The sequence below is a fragment of the Sitophilus oryzae genome, unplaced genomic scaffold, assembly GCF_002938485.1.
Source record: "Sitophilus oryzae breed Bouriz unplaced genomic scaffold, Soryzae_2.0 scaffold_1062_pilon_pilon, whole genome shotgun sequence".
NCBI classification, from domain to species: Eukaryota; Metazoa; Arthropoda; class Insecta; order Coleoptera; family Curculionidae; genus Sitophilus; species Sitophilus oryzae.
In genome coordinates this window covers 2,049,334-2,075,920 of record NW_022145685.1, presented here as the reverse complement: position 1 = coordinate 2,075,920, position 26,587 = coordinate 2,049,334, and the positions used below count along the sequence as shown (strand labels likewise).

General features: G+C 35.6%; 1 protein-coding gene across 1 annotated transcript in view; it reads left to right on the top strand.

The window, feature by feature from the left end:
- The window catches only part of LOC115878457 (forkhead box protein J2-like), a 200,498-nt gene that overhangs the window by 70,123 nt on the left and 103,788 nt on the right, over positions 1-26,587 (top strand). The window lies entirely within an intron of this gene.

Genomic DNA, 26,587 nt, shown 5'->3' with positions numbered 1-26,587 from the left:
GGACCTTTGTAGTCGGATCCGATCTGTTTGTTTCGCCGCATTGTTTGATGATTTAAAATTGAACTCTAATTAAGTTAACGAATAATGGCTGTAATGTTAATTGCCATTATATATTCATTGGAAAACGAACGGGTCGGGCGTCGCGCGTCGCCTCTCCACATATATGCATCCCCTCCTCCAATTCTAATGTTTATCAAAGGGAATTTGTTTTTGCCGTATTTAAATTAAAAATATGACTAGTCCATTACATTCGTTCAAATTTACTGTGGCTATTAGTTTAGTTAAAAAACTGTAAAACATTGACTATGTTAAATGGAAGCCTCTATTTTTGTTTTTCTTTATTTCATTCGGCATCGAAAATAAACGTAACTGTATATAGTTATTTGAAAGAAGAAAGAATTTATCGGGCAAGCCTACAGTAAGATTAGTCATGAAACATGACTAAAACATGACTACCCGTAGACACTCAGTATTTCTGCCTTCCGGCTTCATCAATACGGGAGGAATCAGCAACGATGAGCTAGTGATCCTCAAAAAAGAAAAAGGAAAGCAAACGAGGCACAAGGCACCATTTGCAGCCTGGTTCGGCAGTAGTTCACAATTCGCAAGCGTTACCACCGAAAAACCGCCGCGGAGGCATTCCAACACACCTCGCCGCTATCACTTTGGCCCAGAGGAAACAATAAATAAAAGATGTTATCGTGGGGACTGTAATAAAAAGAAGAAAGAATTTATCGGGCAAGCCTACACTAAGATTAGTCATGAAACATGACTAAAACATGACAACCCAGTCACACTGTGTTTCTGCCTTCCGGCTTCATCAATACGGGAAGAATCAGCAACGATGAACTAGTGATCCTGAAAAAAGAAAAAGGGAAGCAAACGAGGCACGAGGCACCATAACCAGGCTGCAAATGGTGCCTTGTGCCTCGTTTGCTTCCCCTTTTTTCTCTGTTGATTATACAAAAACGGAAAGATGTAGAAACAAAATATTTTATGTGTACATGTGGGGAGACAATGTGCACAATTTAAAATTATTTTCAAATATACAGAATGTTTCAGAACTAAGATCCATACCAAAGTTATATTTTTTCTTATCGAACACCCGGTATTTTAGTTAATTTTTGGATTCTTGTGCCCAAAAAAAGGCATTTATTATTAGGGTTAAATATGTTTAAAATCTTTGGTTTTTGAGATATTTAAAAATATTTAAATATGCATGCTACAATAGAATAGATTATTAACACCCCGTACATTACTTTTCAGAATTAATTCTTGTGCTGAGTTTAAAGGTAGAGAAATAAACTTTACAATTTTAAATATAAAGTCAAACTAACGACTGTAAAACTTGGAAAATAAGTTTGTTATAATAATGCTTTTATTTATTCACTATTCTAATAAAAAATATGCTTTCCTTCAGAAACTCTCTATTTATTTATCTAGTAATGCTAAAACACTCTATAGGAAAGTCGATTAGAGAAAATAGTATGATTCATTGGCAAGCGATGTAAATATTTGTGATCAGGTAAAATTGTGATGTAAGAGGAGGCTTAGCTTGCACGGGCGCGGCAGGTCAGTCAGTCGTTGATAGGCCGGCCGGCTGTGTAGTGTTGTGTTTTGTCACAGAGCTGACAAATGGAGGTTGTGAGTCTTTTGACTAATATAGTTGCAAGTCGTTTGACTGTAAGCCAACGGGGTCGTTTGACCACGGTAAGAAAACCTCTTGGGACGTCCTGCCTTCGAGTTGGTCTTGAGAGTTTGAGGTCTCCATAATGTCTTCTCGATTGACGATGCGGCGTTGGGATAGTGAGCTACCCAATAGCCTATTCGATTGGGATGCGAATCTGTTTAGCGGCAGAGTTGCGTCCGGGGAAGCCCCTATACTATTTCAGGTGACACTAGCTAGTTGTTGAAGATTATTAACCAATAAATCCGAATAATATTTGAATTAGATGGAAGATATGGAATGTGATATATTGAATAGAATATCAGTGATGTCAGTGGCTAGGGGGCGGAGTACCCCCGGGTGAGTCTTACTATTTAACTATCAATTTTATCCAGATCAGTAAATGATTGTTTTGTTATTTTCATGTACAATGAGAGAGTGCTTGCCAATGACCACTAAATGGATATTTGAGGTGAATTTGCATTGTGAGACCCGGTTGAGTAAGCCCCAAAAATACCGATTTTACACGACTGTCTCTGACAATGGTATGATGATGGCTGGAATTGCTGAAACCGATCACTAATAAAGAATTTTTTTGACAGTAGTTTGAACTTTGTTCTTGATTTTAACATTAAATTTTTTGAAAGTACCCTATTTACAAATATTAACAAGGGATACCACAACTTGTTCAACGCTTCAGATAAGGGCTTTTTTCGTAAACAGGGTAGCATACGATCAACATTAAACCATACACAATTTTACTAAATCTTTATTAAGCGATCGATAAATCAGCCCCGGTATCCAACATACGGATCGGAGTATGACCTAGAAAAAATCTCTTTTTATCTCCTTCCCCCTCCTTCCATTTCTTTCCACCCATATTCGCGATGAACGAATTTTCTGCCCTGCCCTTCCTGCTTTTGGTCTTGGAAAGTCGTCGTCGTCGGAAAAATCGATAGGCGACGTGCATTGAAACAAGATAGCGGATAAGCGGCGTGTTTCTCAATCCGTATCGTCGCGCTCTACTCTCCTCAATATCGCATTAGGAGGACCGAGTATGAGAAATGGATAAAGTTGGAAAGTCGGGAAAAACAGGCGGCGATGGAAAACGTAATATTATACGCTGGAGTGGGGCTGAGAAGGATATTTCTGTTGCTGAATATACGGATTGAAATAGTGGCTATTTTTCTCGTTGCTCATTTGTGAGACAAATCAAAACGATATAAGATTTAAATGGCTTTAATAGGAAGGTTTTCTAATATGTTTATTGAATAGGTGGTCAAAAATATACAGGGTGAGTTTTCTACGATGTTCTCTATCGGTATCTTGGAAACTACTCGAGATATAGAGTCGGTTAAATGGGGAAAGAATTGCAGTTTTGTGGGGTCATAAATATGCGCCTTTCAGATTTTTGAAAAAATTTATGGCTTACTAGATATTTCTAAAAAAAGAAATTTTGGCTACTTTAAAAAATTGTCCCTAATTCCATTAAAATCTATTTTAGACAAAAAGTTTTCAGATAAAAGTTGTAAATAATCACATCCCTAATGAGTTTCTGTTTTCCGATTTTTTCTAAAGCCTGTCATTTTTGACATATTTATATATATTGCTATGTGGATTATGGCTATAACTAATATAATATAATAACTAAAGTAAATTTTCGAAAAAAAAACATATTATAGCCTATATCGTTGAAAAGCTTAAAAAATGGCGTTTAAAAAAGTCATGGCCAACTATGGTTTATGGTACCATTTAAAAAAACATATGTTTGTGTCATATGTCAAAAATAACAGGCTGTAGAAAAAAAAAACCGAGGACACTATCTCATTAAGAATGTGATTATCTACAACTTTTATCTGAAAACTTTTTGTCTAAAATAGATTATAATGAAATTAGGGACAATTTTTAAAACAGTCGAAATTTGTTTTTTTCGAAATATCTAGTAAGCCATGAACTTTCTTAAAAATCTGAAAGGCGCATATTTATATGACCCCACAAAACTGCAATTCTTTCCCCATTTAACCGACTCTAGATCTCTAGTAGTTTCCAAGATACCCATAGAGAACATCGTAGGAAACTCACCCTGTATAAGTTTGTTGTTATTAAGTTCGAAACTAAAATAATTTCATACTTCCACTGTCTTTATGCGTCAGCGATGGCCATTTATATGTAAATTTATATGGGAAATATCATCTATCGTGATTTCCCAGCCAACTGGCCGCCGATCATACGGTATATTTTAACTTACAAACCTTTCGGTCAGATGTTATTATTATTATGATAAATAACAACTAAACTCAACTTTCCCCAAATGCATAATTTTCAGATTTTCAACTTTAGAATAGCTGAAACCAGTTACATGAAAACGCGTTTCTGTTTTTCATTCTAGAAATTTTTCTAAACCTACACGCAAAAAAATTCTTACTGGAGTGAAACATTTTTATTTATTGATAAAATATTATAACATATAGCAAGATTTGTAAAGCACTCGGCAATTGGAATTCGTAGACAGGCGCGTGTTAGCTTACTACGTGTTTTGATTGCTTTTGTTTCGTTTGGTTTTGTTTATTTTCGTTTTTTTTTTCGGTACGGTATTGAGGTCTAAATTACAGTATCTACTAGTAGTACGTTGATATTAGCATATTTAGAAAAAAAAAATATAAAGTTTTGATATGTTGACTAAAAGGAGGCTTTTTAAAATCAAAAGAGTTCCTAACTGTAAAGTGTAAGCTTCACCCCCAAAACCACCCCCAATACGCACTGCGGTGGTTTTTCTTGTTTTTCTGGATAACCATTAATCGCACAGACAATTTTATTCTTGTCAAAAATATTTCTTATAAAATTTGCTACAAAAAAGGTTTTATTCATTATTTATATTTATCCAATGCATTTCGAGCAATAACCGTTTGAAAAATGGAATACAAGACTCCCAAGGTATTTTAATAATAGACTCCCAAGGTATTTTAACGTGCTAAATATACACGCAACAGATATAATACTATATAATATAAACAAAAACATTGCCTATTCTACTAAACTAATATTCATACTTTCCTCTACATATTGTCACTGTCTATAGTTTCTAGAATGTTCTATTCGAAAGTATTCGAACAACTTTGCCCACGCCAGGTTCCGCACATAATAGTAGTAGTTGTACACTTCATGCCGGCTTTAATGCAACTGCATCTTTTTACACAATCTTGTTTGCTGATGTTGAAATTATTCGTACTGCCATCAAAATATCTGAGAAAAATGAACAAGTTCTACTCGTTGGACAAGATGTCGATCTTGCTGTTTTATTGGCAGCACTTTCCCCTGATGAAAAAGATATTCTTTTTCTGAAAGAAGCCATAGGTAATGTGAAACAACGAATGTATAGTTCGAGAGACTTGCAATCATCCAGTATTATACGTAATTTAAAAAAATCAATTTTATTTATTCACGTTATTAGCGGGCGTGACAACATCAGGATTTTTTGGAAAAGGAAAACAACAACACGTACAAATATTTAATAAAGAAAAAGACCTTGATAGTATCGTCGATATTTTTAACAACGCAAAGTCAACACTTGAAGAAATTGAAAAAGCTGGAGAGACGTTTATACTGAAACTATACAAACTTCAATCATCTGAAGGGAGCCTTGGTAAGTAAAGATACGCTTGTTTCAATAAGTTAGTTGGTCAAGCAAACAGCACAGTACTTTTATCAAAATTGCCTCCCACATCTGCTGCAGCTAGGTAACATTCCCGGAGAATATATCTTCAAGTACAACTATGGTAAGAACAACCTATAAAACCCGACCAGTGGGGCTGGAAGAAAATCAACAACACCCTGTCACCTTTATATACAACAGAATCGCCCGCCCCTGCTTCAATTATGTCATTAATAACGTGCAACTGCAAACAAGATTATGTAAAAAGATGCAGTTGCATTAAAGCCGGCATGGAATGTACAACTATGTGCGGAACCTGTCGAGGGCAATGTTGTTCGAATGAGCACATTCTAGAAACTATAGACGATGACAATAAGACGATGAAAGTATGAATGTTAGTTTAGTGGAATAGGCAATGTTTTTGTTTATATTATACAGTATTATATCTGTTGCGTGTATATTTAGCACGTTAAAATACCTTGGGAGACTATAATTTGAAAGGCAACCTGTATTTTTTTGTACTCCATTTTTCAAACAGTTATTGCTCGAAATGCATTGGATAAATATAAATAACGAAGAGCACCTTTTCTGCAGCAAATTTTATAAGGAATATTTTCGGCAAGTATACATTTTTTAGTGGGACCAACGGGTTCTGGGAAAAAAGCGAAAAACCATCGAAGAGCGTATTGGGGTGGTTTTTTGGGGTGAAGTTCACACTTTAAAGTTAAGAACTCTTTTGATTTTGAAAGTCTGCTTTTGGTGCGTCTAATCTCAACATATCAAAACTTAATAATTTTCTTCTTCTATTCAGCTATTTTAGGTCTAATATAAATATACTATAGGTTAAATTCATACCTGCACAAGAAAATAATTTAGAATGTAAAGCAGGAAGCTACCCCTTTGTAAAACAATATAACCTCGTTATCTCCCGATAATCTACCCTGATGAAAAAAAAAGCTTGTGGCAACACTGGGTAACGATCTGTACCATACGTGGCTAAGAAAATCACTGTAATAAACTTGAAACTGTACCACCCTTGATTTCACGCATATTTTCATCGATAGGTTTGTAGCTTCTGAATAACGGTCTAGGAAAGCATCTAGCTCATTTGCCAGCTCAGAATTAGAATTTAGAGTTAGTAACTCGCATTTTCATTGGAGGATACGGTCATATTTATTTCAAATCAGTAATCAACGAGAATATTCGTATAATTTAATAAAATTACTGTAAATCACTATAAATAATGAATATTTTGTAATTGAGCTGTAGTTTCTGCTCATAAAAGCCGGCATGGAATGTACAACTATGTGCGGAACCTGTCGAGGGCAATGTTGTTCGAATGAGCACATTCTAGAAACTATAGACGATGACAATAAGACGATGAAAGTATGAATGTTAGTTTAGTGGAATAGGCAATGTTTTTGTTTATATTATACAGTATTATATCTGTTGCGTGTATATTTAGCACGTTAAAATACCTTGGGAGACTATAATTTGAAAGGCAACCTGTATTTTTTTGTACTCCATTTTTCAAACGGTTATTGCTCGAAATGCATTGGATAAATATAAATAACGAAGAGCACCTTTTCTGCAGCAAATTTTATAAGGAATATTTTCGGCAAGTATAAATTTTTTAGTGGGACCAACGGGTTCTGGGAAAAAAGCGAAAAACCATCGAAGAGCGTATTGGGGGTGGTTTTTTGGGGTGAAGTTCACACTTTAAAGTTAAGAACTCTTTTGATTTTGAAAGTCTGCTTTTGGTGCGTCTAATCTCAACATATCAAAACTTAATAATTTTTTTCTTCTATTCAGCTATTTTAGGTCTAATATAAATATACTATAGGTTAAATTCATACCTGCACAAGAAAATAATTAAGAATGTAAAGCAGGAAGCTACCCCTTTGTAAAACAATATAACCTCGTTATCTCCCGATAATCTACCCTGATGATAAAAAAAGCTTGTGGCAACACTGGGTAACGATCTGTACCATACGTGGCTAAGAAAATCACTGTAATAAACTTGAAACTGTACCAGCCTTGATTTCACGCATATTTTCATCGATAGGTTTGTAGCTTCTGAATAACGGTCTAGGAAAGCATCTAGCTCATTTGCCAGCTCAGAATTAGAATTTAGAGTTAGTAACTCGCATTTTCATTGGAGGATACGGTCATATTTATTTCAAATCAGTAATCAACGAGAATATTCGTATAATTTAATAAAATTACTGTAAATCACTATAAATAATGAATTTTTTGTAATTGAGCTGTAGTTTCTGTATTTTTAATCAATCAATTTTTTTATATGTGATTTCAGGTAAAAAAAAGTTTAACTCCCAAATTGTGCAGAATTTTAATATTATTAGTGATTCATTTTCAAAAATTGTTTAACATTTTTGAACTATCCGCCTAGTAATTTAATCAGGTCACGCCCGACCTTTCTTACTAATAAAAAAGTAGACCTAAATTTGACGCTATAAAAATTATTTATTGTTAAATGCCTAATAAATAATCAGCCGCCTTACATGAAAGCTACCGAATGCCTAATGTTATAACATTAATATAAAACATTGTTCCTATGGCGCCTTCTGATTTATAGCACTATTATTTTTGACGAGTTCCTATTCTATTGTTTAAAATGTTTGAATTTTGATAAATTTCTTGGTGCTGCTCTTGTGATTAAGACAAATAAAAAATATATCTACATTTATTATAGTACGTTGATAATGACGTTTCATGAATACACGAATGGATATTTTTTTATAGCGAATTAGAATGTTTTTATAATTTTAATATTTCTTTTATAATCTTTTATATACAGAGAAGACCAGGCTACTAGTAACATAGCAAGTTGCCGGACGAATTTACGTTTAAACGTTTTGCGTTCGTACTGGAGATTCAGCCGGCTGGTCGGCTGGTCAGGCAGTACGCAGTTGCCGTTGTGCTTGGACGGGTCGGTCGTGACAGACTAGGAATACGACGCGAGGAGTGCCGAGTATTTATTATTTTCATTTTAAGTGTTTACCTTCACTGAAGGTAACATTTAAAATGAAAATACTTAAATGTTTATTATTTGAGTGTGTTTACAAGCCAAAACTAAAAATAAATAAATTTAAAAAAAACCCAAAAAAACTAAAATATTACTCTAAATAAAAAAAATTATAACAAGTGTTCAAAAAGACCATCTTCTTGTGCTAGACAGAAGCCTAGGCGGTCGTAAAATCCCCGTCTGATTGGCTAACATTTTAGGGCTAATAGTTCGGAAAGCCTCTCGTATTTTTACTTGAAGCTCATCCAGATTATTAGCCCTATTATGACCATACACTTTGGATTTTACATAACCCCACAAAAATAAGTAATTGGGAGAAAGATCTGGTGATCTAGCGGGCCACAAAATAGTTCCATATCCACTAATTAAATGGTTGGGAAAAGTATTGTTCAAATATTCTTGAACAATACGGGCATTGTGGGCAGGGCAACCACCTCAGCAATTTGATTGAAAAACGTGGGATTTTGATCCGCCGTAGCACAAATGAACACTTGCTTTAACTCCTGTTCTTCATTAATTAACACATCAGGCTTTTTGTGTTTTTGTGGGAACATGCACCCATGTGTTTCAAAATTATTAATAACTCTTGATACAGTAGGTAAAGATGGAATTGGCCTGTTTACAAAAGTTTGTGGAAAAATTGTTTGTATATTCTGATAAGACCTATTTTGGAAATACCATTTTACAATTTGAATTTTCTCACGAACTTCGTAAACATCCATTATTTTACTTAAAAAATAAATTTTACACGAGAACTGTCGCGAGAATCTATGTATTCGTTTTGGCTATTAAAACACGAATAAACAAAATTCTGAAACATTCTTATCACATATCTACCTATTTTTATTTTATCACATTTTTTCGCCTGCTTTTTATCCGGCGGACGGGTATACGCTAATTCGTCCGGTTCTGCCTATGTTACTACTACGGTGGTCCGGTCTGTATAGTATGTCCCCGGATTGCCTTTACAAGAGGAAAAACTTTTTTATTATTGACATTTTGAGAAAAATGCATTCTTAAGAAAAAAATTTACTTGTTTTAAAATGGTTAATCCCTTTTATACTTTTTCAAATTTCCATACCGTTTTAGAGAAAATGAAAGAAAAACATGAAAATATGGTTTAATTTTTAAGAAGTTCGAAAAATCAAGACGCGTTTCTATGGTAATATAATTTCGTTTTCATTCTTTGATAGATTGTTAAATGTTTATTGAGAGAATTTTAATTAACGTCATATTTTTTGCTGTTTTAAAATGTTAAAGATACACAAAATTTATTTAGTTCAACGCTATAGAAAGGGTAATAATAGCTATAAGAAAATGTGATACCTACTTTGACAACAGCAAAAGTTATGAGGTTAATCAAAATTAATAAGATCAGTATATCAAAAAATGAAAAATCCAGGTGATATTACCATAGAAACGCCTTTTGATTTTTAGAACTTGAAATTTGGAAAAGTATAAATGGGATTAACCATTTTAGAACAAGCAAACATTATTATGAAGAATGCATTTTCCTCTAAATGTCAATAATAAAAAAGTATTTCCTCTTGTAAAGGCAATCCGGGGACATACTGTATATAACTAAAAAACAGATATACATTTATCATAGATTGACAAGTGCCTATTTTGGGTGGTATACCACAAAATTTGCAGGCTATTGAGGAAACAGAAAATGTACAGAAATAAATTGAAAATAATATTTATATTAAAACGGAAATATATGTCACTTTTTCAAACATGTTCTTGACATCCTTCAATTTAATATCTGTTATAAGCAAGAAGTTTCACATAGTGCATACACTGTTTTTTTTTGTATGCCGTATGTGTTGATGGATGCAACCTTCAGCAATATAGAAGACGTAAAATGTTAAAAGGCTGAGCTATTTTTAGCTCTAATATTCATTAATTAATTGTCAAGAACACAAAAACTCGCTCTTGAAAGTGTTGTTCCCTTCTAAACTTTGAAAATTTTACAGACTTCTTTTGAAAATAGCATGGAAAAAGACTTTAGAACAGCCACCGTTTAACGTAAACGAAAAGAAAGAACAAATAAACCCACACGCCTCGAATAACAGAAGAAATTTCTCTCTCCCTTTAGCCGTTGGTTCAATTACCGCGTGTCAATTGCACCTAAGCGTGTGTGTAGAGAAAAAGAGAAGCAAAAAAATCTAACACACACCACCGCGAAATAATTTCTTTCAAGTGACGTTTCCTTCGCTGCTGCGACAAAGCAAATAGCTGTCTACGGAGCACTCTTTGACCGGACAAAGGAATCGCAAAACACCGCAACACCTCCTCTATTTCTCCACCTCCTCCCACTCCGTAGGCCATCGTGTAACACTAAGACAGCGGACATCAAAGGGTCGGACCAGCCTTTGATACCGGACTCGCACGTTGAACTTTAATCATCGCCTTGTGTCAACCGGGACGACTTTGATTTCGAGGCGCCGCCAACTTGTTTACATTCCCGATCATTCGGACCCGGCGCCTCTGATTTCCAGACCGTTTAAGGGCTCTTTGTGGCCAGAGTGTCGAGATTGTTGCAGAGACTGGCGCGGAGGAAATGGGGTGTGGGTCGGGGAATGACATTTCAGTTATTCCGTTTGTCGAACAGGGAAGGGGTTTCCAGGTAACTCGAAAGTAAACTTGGAAGATTAAAAGGGCTGTGAGAACTTTCGGAGTCTTTGTTTTGAACTGCGATTGGTGATGCCTTAGAGACATGGAGAGAATTATGTTAGGAGTCACCCTGCGTGAAAAAAAAAACCAGAAGTAATAGATGTTGTTAAACGAGTGGCAGGTATCCAGACTGATGGTCCCAAAAAGTCATGCTATGGAGACCAAGGGGAATTACCCCAAGTAGCATCTATCTGACTTCGAACTAAATCTGACCTGAAGCGACGTCAGACTTTGTGCAAATTTAGGTCAGGTGCTGGGGATACGACCGGTGACGTCGCTTTCCTATTAAAAGCGACGTCGTTGGATCCGAGTCGGTAAATCCAACGATCTGTCGACGTACAAAATAACAACGTACCATTTTTATTAATTTCCCAACGTCGTTCCCACGTTGGCTTGCACGACGTACATATGCTTGAACTAGCCCGACGTCTACCCGTTGTCCGAATAGGATACGTCTCACTGATAATCCCTAGAGTAACGTCCAATTATATTTTGTTGTATTTTATGTTCATATTTATAACCTAATTTACGTATCTCTATTTACGTCCGTAAATACAACCCATTAAGTAGCATTTGCGACCTAATGAACATCATGAATATAACTTAATAAAAAGTTTTTGTAAACATACTTAATTTTTTTATTATGCCTAAAAAAAACACTAAAAAGGCATTTAGACATTCATCTATATTTTACAGAAAGAGGTCGAGGCTTTTGCAAAATAATAATAGTAGTAGTGATGTCTTGCCTACACCCATAAATGCTTTTTATCCGCAAGAGATGCTGCATTACACTTGTGCATCTTAATTTCATTATTTAGCTTAGGAAACGAGAAGACCCCATCCTCCTCCCACATGTGAGGTTAGGCTTAGTGGCTGCCCATTTTTTTTAAGGAGAAAATAAAAACTAAAATATAGTTGCACAAATCCACAAATCACTGATACGCAAAGTGAGGTTACGTGGTGTACGTTGGAATTATATACGTCATAATACGATTGCCGGTCGTCCGGTTTGATGACTCCGGTCGTGTGAGACGACTAATGTTGGAGACCCGGTCAGAATTGGTATATTGGTAGTTCATATTAAGTCGGACACAGAAATCCGCCATTCTTAACAAGTATCAGATGGTCCGCCATTTTAAAATCGTTTTTTGTTTTTAAAATTTATATTCACATTTCGATTTCTAGTAGAATAATATTGATAAGGTTGAGTTTGGAGGGAACCACAGTACAGTTTTATGATTAAACCAGCTAGAAAATTAAAAAAATATTTTGCGAGTTACTTTTTTATAGATATTTTTATTTCATAAATCTACCTAATTTTGAAGGCGCTCGTTGTTTTCCGGAGTATTTTAATCAGCTATATCAAAAAAGTGACTTCCGTTGACAAAACTGATATCTGGATTAATGATTCAGAATTATTATAATATGAAATTAGATAGGCACCGAGATAGGCACTTATAGTTATATTCGAGAAGTGATTATGAATCCATTTGTAATTACGTAGTTTGGTTAGGTTTTTATGTATTCTTGGTAGCGAATATGAAACCAAACGTAACGTAAGTGAATAACGACGAATTTTAAGTGACTAAAATCCAACGTAATATGACGTTGGTATTAGGTCATTGGACGTTGGCTATTAGGTCAGACACCGACGTCGAGGCGACCCTAATCTGTATTCCCCATTTAGGTGCAAATAAGTGTCGTCAGGCGGTCGAACCGACGCGACGTTGATGAGGATAAGTGAATGAAACGTCACCTGTTTGAGAACAATACGATATAATGGAGCGATGTCGCATTTAGAATAACTTATTCTTATTAAAGAATAGGAAATAGAAGAAAACTTACCTATTTCCAAATCCTATTTCTGTACAAAAAAAATAAATTACGTTCCAAAAAATTGATAATAGATGGCGCTATAGAGTGGACAAAACCACATAGTTGCCTGTAGTTAAAATGTAAAGTTTCCTGTAAAATAAAATAAAATTGTATCATAAGTTGTGTAACGACCCGATGCATGGCGTCACTGAATTCTTCAACAGACGGTATCATTTCAGTTTCCTATATATTTTAGTTTGTATATGAGAATAAAGTAAAAAAATACTGAGGGTGTCGTTTAAAAATCAAAAGCTGTGGTCATTTCCGGTAAAATAAGAAGTGACAGAAAACAATTGAATACGTCAATCAGTCCTAATTTATGTCATATACTAACATACCAAATCTCGTTTTTTTAATCTGAAAAAATAAAAAGTTATAGGGGTGAGCCACTTTTGAGGTGCACCCGGTAGGTATGGCTTTTGGTAAAAAAAGTGATGTTTTAAACAAAATTACTTTTTTATACCTAATATCTTTTAACTTCTTTATGAGTTTAAGTATTGCACATAACGGTTATACAACAAATTCTTTTTCTGTATTCGAGAAAATATATTTTTAATTCTTATGTTCACAAAATTAACATTCTAACTAGTTCATCGTTTTCTTTTTAATAAATTAATTCTGGTATAGCGATAGAGATGGGTAGATCCGGTATTTTAAGAGTCGGATTCGGAGTTACATCAAGCTTCGTGGACCTGCATCCAGGTTCCAGTTCCGCCGGATCTATATCATTCTAACTTTTAATTTTAATTTATCTAAATTTTGTTTTGCATGAAGCAATCCGCGTTCAAAAGTTTTGTAGTCTGTTAGGGAAATCTGATGTTTTGCGTTTTGCCAAATCCATATCACATATTTAGCTATCCTCTTCATTTAGTAGAGGTACCCTAAGGTTCAAATTTATGACTATGAGGCAAAGCATTACGGACTTTACATACTAATAAAAGATAGTCGAGACTATCGGCATTTAACATGTGTTTCCAATGTGGTGGCACTAGTCGTTTCCTGAAATGTTTAGATGCGGAATCAAAAACATTTTCTGCAATTTGTGTCCAAGATGTTCGCGTTTTCAGCAGCCACTGTTTCTAAATGTGAGGAAACAAAATACCAAACTAAAAATAGTCTATGTCTGTGTACGGATTTCAAAATGAAAACAACCATCAACAATGTCGACCTCCGCCATAATTTTTTTGTCTTAAGATCTTTTAGGTTTTCTCGCACAAAAAATGACTGGCAAAAGCAAATTCATCGTTTAACTTAATAATGTACTTTCATATATTTAATGCCTCTTCTATATATCATTAATTATTGCTACAAAATATTTTTGTTTGAAATAGAGATTTTTATTTCTATTTCTATTTCTATAGCATGCTTCTAAAAATAAAAATATATAAGTTAACGTAGATTGAACACGTTCTTATGTGTTTAAAAGCTCAACAACCGATAAAAACATTAATTTTAGTTAAACACGCAATCACTAGCCAACATGGCTGAATTTTAATTCATTATTTTATAAAATTCACATGGAGTCGGACATAAATCATCTGCATTATATCATATTTGTGACTATAAAGAGAGAAAAACTTGTTTCGAAAATGTTTCCAAAATGTTTCGATTTAAATTCGCTGAACAAACGCAGCTAAAGCAAATCTATCTGTGTAGAAATTTCGAACTAGTCACCTGTCAACAACGCCAAACAAAACTTCTGGTCAAAATAACATTCTTTTTGAACCAGTTAGACCCACTATAATATTGTAAAATCCTAAAATTAAGAAATTGGCGCTTATCAAGTTTTTCCCCTGGACCCTTCAATTATAAAATCGCATAAGAAACATATCTGTATTTGTACTTACCATAATATGTCCTTCGCACTGCTTTTTTAATTATCAAGATTACTTAAATTGTTAAGTCTTCCTCATTTTGCAAGAACTGCAGAACAAAACCTAAACAATAAAGTAAGGTTATGTTCTATGGTTATGTTCCATGGTACAAAGAAAACAAGGTATGATCGATAGCGGCTCCAATTTCGTTAGTAAAATGTTTCGAAACAAAAAGCGATATATTTTCGAAACCGCCGAACATATTTTTGATAAAGAACATTGTATAGATCTTAATAATTTAAAATTAATTAAACAAGTCACAAATTACAGGCAATTAGATGCATATGAAAGCATCAGAATTAATAAATGTAAAGATAGTATGAACAGAGACAACGGTCCAATTCCTTCAAGTTCTTTGTTCCTACTACTCTAATGGCGGAAATTTAACTGTTACGCTCAGTGGGTTCTGACTCGGTTGGCTAGATTTTGCCACGCCCACTCGGCGCCCACTGGGCGAGTATATAAACACTCAACTTGTAGATTGTACTTCAGTTTATAATCATCTGCTAATGATGCTAACATGGTTAGCAAAACGCGCGTCCAGTGTAAAAGTAAAAGTGTTTTGGTGTATTGTGGTGATTTAGTGTTTTTATTTTGCTGTGTAACACCAAAGGTTCCAACCCTCAACTGTAATGTATTTTAAATATTATATTTAAATTAATGTTTTTCAAACAGGGCCCATTAGACTATATTTTTACTAGGACTAATTAATTCAATACCCTCTACTAACACAAATATCAAGAAATAGAGTTTTATAATTAAATATTTATGTTTTTTATGTATATAAATAAGTCATAAATAAATAATTTGTTTTCAATTCTTAGGAACAATACTATTTTTGTCCTTTATTGATAACGCGTTTTCACAACCAAACCAAACCAAACATATTTTTTTTAAGGAAACATATGTATCAAAAATGTGTCGAATTAATTCCAGAACTTTTGTGTCTTGACACAAACACCATGAAGAATGTTTAGGAGGGAAGTTAATCACCGCGACCTTACAGATAATTGTGTGTTCCCCTTTCTTGAGTTATAACGAGTTATAATTCATCATACAGTCTCAGGGCTTTAACAAAAGCCAGTATCTGAGACGGCTCCACAGAGGCCAGCTCTCCATCCTCGACATCAGCAGTAACAAAGTTCATGGCACGAACAGTCATCGTTTCGGCGCACGCAGTGATAAGGTGTTCTGGTGTTTCCCCATTTTCCCTACAGAATCTGCATTCACCGTTGTTTCTCAGCTTCAGCCTACTGAAGTGTTTGTTGAGGAGACACTGTCCTGTTAGAAACCCCGTAGATTGTTTTTAGTCAAATAAAGGAAAGCCTTTGATTTTTATCGGTCGTAAGTTCTGAGGAACTTTTTCGAGTGACTTAGACCGTTGGAGGACACCCATTCCAGGTTATGGATGGAGTCTTCCAGATTCTTCAGTTCGGCTTTCAGTTGGTTCCCGCTTGGAAAACAGAAAGGTTCTGGTCCAGTTAGTGGAGTGTTCGCTCCTTTTCTAGCTAGATCATTAGCTTTTCATTGCCTTCTATCCCTTGGTGAGCAGGCACCCAGAGTAGAAGGACTTTATTTTCTTTGCCTAATTTGTTGAGCTTCTCTAGGCATTCTTTGACCAACTTCGAATTGATGGTTACTGAGTTGATCGCGTTTAGTGCTGCTTGACTATCGAATAAGATAGCTATTTCCTGTTTCCGATAGTTCCTATCTAAGATAAATTGTACGCATCTTTACGCTCTGGGGTAGGTGCCCACTGGTTCGGAGAATTTAGTTTTCGGCCTAATACTCCTATCCCTGTCCCTGCTTTGGTTTTGGAAGCATCAGTATACCACGTTATGGTATGGTCTTTTTCACAATTACACAAACACCATTGTTTCGAAACTGTTTCGCAATGTTTCTCAGCAGAGATTTTGTTTCGATTTTGTGTCTAAAAATGCTACTTGGGACTGGATTGAACCAGGCTGAGGAAGAAGGAGAAGAAATAATAATGTCAACAGACCGAATTTTTTTATGTTCTCGAATAAAAACAATTAATGAATAGATAAAGTTGAAACCGCAGACACCCACCAATCATCATCGACACTTAACCTTCCTCAATCGCGACGTGGAACAGGTAAACGACCAACAACCTTTCACGGTCCATCGGAGCGGGCGGCGGCCGCTGTCTTGGCAAAACGCGCCGTCCAAGAAATAAATCGGACATCGGACACATTCGAGACAAATAAGAAGAGCGGAAAGTCGATGGAGAGTATGTCGTCGCGCGTCCAAACCGATCGGGTTAAATCGGCGAGAAACGTCGCTCTTTTCGGGCGTAAATAAAGTCAGTCACCAAGTCGATGTCCGATGTGGATAGGGATGTTCGTTTTGGGAGAAATCGATATAGGGGAATGTCGCCTACACCGTATACCAGCCCGTAAAATCGTTCCCTTCAACATCTGGTATTATTAAACCCTTGCTCACCTTGCTGCCACCACTTTCTGAAATATAATTGCTGACGCGGAGTCTCGCGACTTCGTTATATAAAATGTTCTTTAAGCATAAGTAAAATCTTCCGTCAACCGAACCAACAAAGGATTAAAAATCTCAGGTCTACAAAAAAAATGTATTTTATCACATTATTTTATTTCTTTTTGCCATTGTGAAAAATTTTTTAGGAAATAAGAAGGCCGAAAATTACGAGGAATTAGTTCTAGACCTGTTCATGAGCTTTAAAACCCTTCGATGTAATATGAGTATCAATGTACAGCTGGTTCCAAAAAAAATGAATACGACTCTTTACACATTTTTTTCGATTATTTGGGCAGTGTATATTAATGTGTCAAGTATTTTGACATGCTAAGGTTATTGTGACATTGTATAAAACAACTTTGCTTTTGACAAAGTGAAAATAGAGAAATGGGGGACTGGTATCATAGAATATACTGCCCGAAATAGTAAAAATATGTTTTAAATCGTATTCAATTTTATTGGAACCAGCTGTACATTATCTGCACAGACACGGGAATGTCTTACAGCATTGGATCAAGTCAACCAGATGCTGCCATATAAATATATCTATAGGTATAGAAGAGCGTCTCACTTCTATGCTGTTTAGATGGTATCAAATGTTTTATGAAAGTTTATTTGGACGGCTTCGTAGCATCCAAGTAAATTAGAAGCCAGCCTACTTACTTTGACGCAACTTTGGCGTTAAAACGCCTTACAACTCGACTTGATCAAAAAGTCAATACTACACAAGCAGCAAGCAGCGTAAAAGTGAAAGGCGCTCACCATTATTATAAGTACAGTTCCCTGACAGCATTCAAGTGTGCTTGGTCCAAGTAACTTTGATCGTGTCATCCCGCCTTTTTAGGACCACCATCGTAGAAAATTTTAATAAGAAGTAGCTTTTAACTTGTAGAATAATCTCATTAATTAGATATATTTTTTTTTTATTTTCCGTATTTGTTATACCTGCAATTTCTCGGAAACTACATGTAGCATTAAAAAAGGAAGTATACTGGTAGAATCGGGGTATCGAATATACTTAAAATCAGTTTTAGTTTTGGCGGCACTAAAATCATTGTAGATCTGTGAAATAGATGGGGAATATCTTAACCATCTAAGATTCGCTGACGACATAGTCCTAATTGCCAATAGTCCTGAAAAACTACAAGCACCAATTAATGAACTCAATCCAGCCATCAAGAAAGTGGGTCTCAAATAAAATTTAGCACAACTAAAGTAATGAATAACACAACACTGGGAATAGTAGAAGAATATTTGATAATTTGGATACAGCTAATACACAGCTCGGGATATCTACTACCAGAAATCAACAGAATAATTAAGTTAGCATGAATTGCTTATGGAGGAAACTCAATCATATTTAAATCTAGAATGCCACTCTATCTAAAGAAGAAAACATTCGACCAATGTGTAATACCAGTCATGACCTATGCATGCAAAACCGGGACATATAAAATGGACATCATAAGGAAATTGCAGGTCGCACAATGCTCAATGGAACGAAATATGCTGGGAATAATCAAGAGAGACCGTAAAAGAATAGAGTGGATACGACAAAAGACCCAGGTAATATATGTCATCCACAGAGTCAAATCTCTCAATTGGCAATGGGGAGGACATAAAAACAAAAAGCAAAGGACATAAATTACAGCATTGTATCCACGTACCCAGGAATTAAGAGACCTAGAAGAAGACCGAACCTGAGATGGGACCATGATATTAGGAGATTAGCAAGGATAACTTGAGCCCGTGTAGCCAACAATAGATAACAATGGGCTCAACTACAAAGAGAGTATGTAAATATGTGAGGGAGGCTACACAATAATTGGAAATTATTGAATAAGCTGAAAATATATTTGAGAGAAAATATCAATTTATCGAAGGCCTTCAAAATGGAACACGGAATCGGTTGTCAAAGTATCTAAAGTATTGTTATTGTGTATCAAAAGTATTGTTATTGTATTATTTGCTATACTAACATTAGAAAAAAAATATGTGGATGACATATATTATCTATGTCAAAATCTTATCTCAAAAAGTTGTTTCTTTCGTAATTTTATGCAAGCGTATAAAAAGCAGGGGTGGATGGGGAAGTGGAAACCGGCCCGGGAAAAACAGACAACCGGCCCAAATCCACAAAAACAAAATGACCATAACGAAGAAACCTGTTTTATTTATTAATATATAAGTAAGGGTGTTTTCGCTCGTGCGAAAAAGCTCTTTTGCCTCCGTTTTAAAAAAAATAAATGTCTTGATCAAAATTTTCGTAAAGACCAATATTGGGTTGGACATCTGAATTTTTACTACAAAATGGCTCAGTTTTACAGGGTTCTACTGCTTTATTTCCATTTGAGAAACTCTAAGACTTCCTGATTGATTCAGTTCAGCTGACCCAATCCTCCGTGAACTACATTACTTTTAGCTTTTCGGGTATATACTTTCTTACATTGTAGAAAGAAATTCTCTCTTTTGTGGTACAGCAGCAGCCTCGTCGTGTATACGTGTTGTTAACTGAATGAACCGCGGTCGCCATTAAAACTACAGCAGTTTTTAGGTTATTATATAGTTCTTATCACGAAACTCTTCCTCTATACTTTTTTAGATTTGGCATCTTGTATGATAATTCCATGACTCAAACGAAAAAAACCTAGGCAGTGGATATAAATGTGTTCTGATGTAATGCTATATGTTACAGTCCGTAATAAGAATATGTGGATTTTCGGATAAAAGCCAAGTCTGACAACTAAAAGCCATAAAGAATATGTGGCTTATATTTTATTATCTAATCTAGTTTAAACCTTATCTCTGCTGTCTCAGTAATTTTTAGCAAATTCAACGTTTTAAACAACAATTTAGACTTGGCTTTTAGTTGTCAGACTTGGCTTTTAGTCCGTCCCCAATTCAAACCAAACATAGATATTTTTGTTTTCTCCGTCAACCGCAGAGTTCGCGTCAAATTTGTTTACCTTTTTTAAAGGGGAGCTCAAAAAATATTGCACCGAGGCCCCCAGTTGTCAATCTACGCTACCGTATTCTTAGTATACATTTAGATCGAGACTTAGATTGATACTTATGTAGCTCCCACTGAACCCCACAATCCTTGCAGGGAAGATTGGGAAGTGGCCAAGCTAGTAATAACAGAACAAAAGCTGAAATGGGCGATCGACACCTTTCAGCCCTATAAAGCAGCAGGAGTGGATGGGATCTTTCCTGCCCTTCTAAAGGAGGGTCAGCAAATAGCTACTCACCATCTACTAAGCATTACAAGACGCAGTCTAGCGATGGGATATATACCAACCACATGGAGAAGAGCAAAAGTAATCTTCATACCCAAAATAGGCAAAACTGACTGGACAAATCCCAAGTCATTTAGGCCTATTAGTCTCACATCGTTCATACTAAAAACGCTGGAGAAAGTAGTTGACAACCATATTGGAGAAAATCATTTTTTTCTCCAATAATCAAGACTCATCGAGTTTGCATCACAGGAGCCATGAGAACCTGTCCAACAGCTGCAATAGAGGTCATTCTAGATCTAACACCACTGCACATTGTCACTGGTAGATATGCCAATGCGACAATGATTAGAATGGTCACTAACGGAATTAGTACTGGGAGAATTGTCAGATCAGGGGCTTGGAACACTCTCAAAAAGGAAATACCACTCCTGCAACTCCCAGTGGACGATATGCCAAGAACGTACAACTTTGACAAACATGTCAATGTAGGGAATAAGTAATAATAATGTCAATGTAGGGAGCAATAAGAAGGATTGGAAGAGCGAAACGCTTGCCCAGCAGTTAAAAGACCATACCATAACTTGGTATACTGATGCTTCCAAAACCAATACGGGAACAGGGATCGGAGTGTTTGGGCCGAGAGCTAATTACTCCGAACCAATGGGCACTTACCCTAGTACCCTACAGGCAGAAATCTACGCTATCGAGAGATGCGTACAACTTATCTTAGATAGGAACTATCGGAAACAAGAAATAGCCATCTTATCTGATAGTCAAGCAGCGTTAAAGGCGATCAACTCAGTCTCAATCAATTCGAAATTGGTCAAAGAATACATAGAGAAGCTGAATAAATTAGGCAAAGAAAACAAAGTCCTCCTACACTGGGTGCCTGCTCACCAAGGGATAAAAGGCAATGAAAAAGCAAATAATCTAGGTAGAAAAGGAGCGAACACTCCACTAACTGGACCAGAACCGTTCTGCTTTCCAAGTGGTAACCAACTCAAGGCGGAACTCAAGAACTTGGAAGATTCCATCCGCAACCTGGAATGGAAATCTTGCAATGGTCTAAGACACTCGAAGAAGTTTCTGAGGGCTTATGATCAAGAAAAATCACAGGTCTTCCTGGGTCTGAGTAAGAACAATCTTAGGATTGTCACGGGGTTTTTAACAGGACACTGTCTCCTCAATGAACACCTCAGTAGATTGAAACTAAGAAGAAACTGCGAATGCAGATTCTGTGGGGAAGATGGTGAAACACCAGTACACCTCATCACTGAGTGCGCCGAGACGACAACCATTCGTGCCATGAATTTTGGTACGACTGATATTGGAGATGGAGAACTACCCTCTATAAAACCGTCCCAGATACTGGCTTTTGTCAAAGCCCTGGGACTGTATGATGAGTTATGATTCAAGAAAGGGGGACACAATGGATCTGTAAGGTCGAAGTGATTAACCCCCCTCCCACTCATTCTAAATTCTAAAAATTCTAGATCGAGACTATTTAAATTTACCTAATGCTATTCATTCTTTTTTCTGCTGCTAGTCAGTTATATTTATTAGTTATTAATAAAAGACTAGTGGGTAAAACTATACCGGGTGAGTCTTAAATAAGTGCAAATATTTTCAGTGGTGGTATATTTCGACCCCAGGAACACGTACAGCTGGTTCCAATAAAATTGAATACGATTTAAAACATATTTTTATTAGTACGGGCAGTATATTCTATGATACCAGTCTCCTATTTCTCTACTCATGTCATGCTGACGTTCTGAAAAATTTATTTGCCACTTTGTCAAAAGCAAAGTTGTTTTACACAATGTCGCAATAACCTTAACATGTCAAAATACTTGACACATAAATATACACTGCCCAAATATTCGAAAAAAATGTGTAAAGAGTGTGTGTTTTTTTTGGAACCAGCTGTACGTCTATGAGGTTTTTTTGCAAAAAAAAGGTGTTAAAAATCGAGCATTTTCTTTTAAATTTTCCTGTATATTTTAGAAAACTTTTTTGTTCCCGTTAACTTCCTGTTCACCGCAAATTTTCCCACGGTATAGTTTCTTAATCTCTGATATTACGGCACTAAAAAAGATGCAAATACCGAAAAATTGAGGTGGCTCAAATTTTTTTTAAAAATAAATATATTTTTTTTTAGATTTCCAAACATTAATAACTCTACTGGACTTATTTGAAACTCGGTAAAGAGAATATATTATGTTTATTTTATTGAGATCTACCAGCCCTGAAAATATTTGCATTTATAGACTCATCTTGTATAATAAAAATTTTCAAACCACAAATGATTATTAAAATTATAAGTGTCCCAGAGAAAGACATTTTACAATAGTTATTTTACAAATTGGTATTTATGTTTAAAAGTAACTGACGATTATACTGATGCAAATTGATTAGTTAGTTATAGAGTCACTAAGGATCTTACGTCATTTTAGTTAGAAGATTAACCATTTAATTTTTGCTAATCTAATCTTTTTTTGAGGCCCATCTGCCCATCGACCCGGCCCATCTGCCCATCTTTCCACCGGCCCACCGGGAATTTTCCCGTTTTCCTATATGGCCCATCCACCCCTGATAAAAAGTTACATTTTTAACTAATGCTTCTTGTTGTAGGAGCAAAATTGAATGTAAAAAAACTGATGTAGATATCGATGTATCGATTCTTATACATACGATGAAAACTGATGTATCGATTCTTATACATACTTATAATAGTTCACGATCGTCTCAGTTCGCCTGAGTTGTCACCGATTCGAATGGCGATTTCTCGGAGAAATTCTTGAAGCCGCCTGGGTGGTATATTTTAAACTAATAACTTTAGCACAGATGAAGCATTTTACGCGATTATCTTAAGTGCTGTTATCGTAACAATGCTTATGGATTGTTGTGTATAAAGATTCCTGAAAATTTTAAATGAATGTAACAGGTTACAAACCATATAATAGGGCTGGCATTTCTGGTCTTGGGTACCGATTTTCGTGTGTACGAAGAGTACGGTCAACACGCGTAGCAAAATAAGATGTAGTGAATAAAGACAGAAGGCAAGTATTTTTCCAAGCGCATGGAATCTAGCGTCAGATTAAGTGGCTATGTAATAAATACTTCGTATTTTTGTTCTCTCCGGCTTACTAGATTACTTACTGGTCAGCGATTCACTCCTATTCATGTAAACTCCGACCCAAGGTTTCGCTCCAGCAGTGTATAACATAACTACAAAAATAATAAATTTACAATAATTAAAATAATATGATAACTTAAATGATAACTGGCGATGTCCATAACAGTGCCAGAGTTTTCTGGAAGTAATGATATCATTTCGGAAAAGCAATCTTTAAAAACATCATATAATAACGAAGCTTTTTTGTATGATTGTGCGATACAATTATATGTAAGAGTCTCCTTACTTGAAAGAACATGTTTAATAGTTTAATATCTAGTGGGCCATGAGAGATAGACTCCTCAGAGATAATGAATATATAAAATTCCCTTTTTCACTGGTAAACTATTTGATGAAAATTGATAGAAAACATATTTATTTTAATAAATTCTACATTGTTTACAATTTCCAACTTTCTTCAACGGTTTTTGTTTCAAAGAAATTTGTTTGCTTATTTAGATAAGAAACGCACAAAGCGGAAAGACCGATGGTAATATTACCGAATCGTCGTTAAAGTCAAACAAAACGTCTGGCGAAGAAAGCAGAGAGAAAAAAAGGCGCGAGATTAGATAACGATCGGAACAAAGCTGGAACCCAGTCGAGCGCGAGCAAATATTTGAGGACGAGGCCGCGAAACAATGGGAGTCGCAAGAACCCGCCGTGGCGCTCTTAATTACATATTATTTGTTTGTCGGTCGTCTCGGGCCGAACCCCCGCCAATTACGCTCGCTTTTAATTGTTATCAGTTGCCATCGAGTAGACAATTCAACCAAGACGGTCCAATGGCGCGGCGGAGATAGCTGCGGGAATACGCCTACTCCAGCCTTGGCTCGAACAGCCAGGGCTTATCTTGTCCATTATTTGTTGTTGTACTTGTAATTCTTTGTTTAATACTTGCATCGTTTTCTCTTTAATTGATGTTTGATTTGATATAAATTAATTTGGTGTGTAAAAGTTTTACGGGTGCTAATTATTCTATTTATACATCGTAAAAGTTAAACTTTTAAGTTTGTGTTTGATGGAAACAGATCTCGTAGAAGGTTTGCTTGAAAGTTGAAGTTTGAATGATGAATTATGAAATAACACGTTTTCTTGGAGTTAAATGCAATGTTAGTAAACAAAGGAATTTTATATGTTAGTTATCTCTTAGAAGTCGACCTCTCTTGTCTCACTAAATATTAAACTTCTTTCAAGTAAAGAAACACTTATACTATACCCCCATGCACCATTAACTGCGTCATTAATTCTATTGCATTTCATAAAAGCGATATTCATCGTAATGACTCATGACCATTTCTTTCTGTTGATATCTAAGGAGATAGTAGATACCCAGTAGAATGCTTGATATAAGGTGACTTAAATCATTCCTATTTAAATTGAAAAGTTTCTTGGCTTAATGCGTCAATTCTTCTGATCTGTTACATTTTCCAGTCTTATCCATTTTTAAAATATTTAAGAAGTTGGAGACTGAATCTTCGAGATAGCTCTTTGCCAAAGGCTTACCATTGCCTACCTGGTAGAAAGAACCGCACATCCGCACTGACATAGTTCTGCAATCTCTTTTTCTGATTGACAAAATCTGCACACTGCAATGCCCTGATAATAGACCTACGATAGTTTCGACAGTTTTTCTGTATTCAACTTCAACTGAATGACATACCTGGGGTGTACATTCAGTTGAGCACTATTTAGCTGTTATAAGTTTAACGCTCCCATTTTTATTTTTTTTAATAGGTGGTTTATAACATTAAAGTATTAACCAATTCTGGTAGAACTAATCTTTCTCATGTTTCGATGTTGCCAGTATTAGTTTGTGGAACAGGGATATTAAGAATATTTCCAGCAAAACCAAAAACGCTCTCATGATTTGCAGAAAACTGACAGGAAATAGATAGGGCTACACCAGCAACATTTTGCGCTGGATCTAGTATACCATGATAGTAAGGCCCATGGTTATTTATGGAGCATTTGCTTGGTACACAAAGCAACTTACAGCAGGGCAAAACATGTGCATAATGTAGATACTGGCATGTATCTGCATCACAGGAGCTGTGCTAACTTGCATGCTCAACTGCAGCAATGGAGTCATGAAGTCATTCTAGATCTAACACCACTTCACATTGGCATTCGTATACCTATATGCCCATATGCGACAATGATTAGAATGGTCATTGGCGGAAACAGTATGGGGAGAACTGTCAGCTCGGGAGCTTGGAACATACTCAAAAGGAAAATACCATTCCTCCAACTCCTAGTGGATGACCTACTAAGAATGTACATCTTTGCCATCGAAAAAAAAAACGGCGTCCAGTTGGCTGGGAAATGAACATCAATGACATTTCCCATATAAATTTACATATAAAATGACAGCGATCTTCATTCCATAGCCATCGCTGACGCCGTTTTTTCTCGGCCATACGGTAGTATATTGACGTTACTTCAGAAATTATTTGGAAAGAATCGAAATAAAAATAGTACTTCGACACCCTGTATCTCTGAAACTAAGTATTTTAGAACATACATATCAACTTTTTTTTATATATTTTTATCTGCAGAATATGCTGCCGAAGTTTCCGGAATACAGTTCGGACCACCCTGTATAATAACTAAAATATCATTTGCTAGGACGTCCTTCACAACTTTATCCCCTATGACCATTATTATAATGATATTTAAGTTAACTAAAAATAGGTATACTACTTCAGAAATTTATTTGGATTAAAAAAAAATAGCGCGCGGTTAATATTTCTTGATTACGAAAGCGCCCCCGGCTGTTGCGTTCCCAAATGACCAAAAAAACGCAGGAAGTTTGAATAAAAATATTAAGTTAATTTATTAGTAAATGAAATGGAATAGTTGGAAGCGGTAGCCGC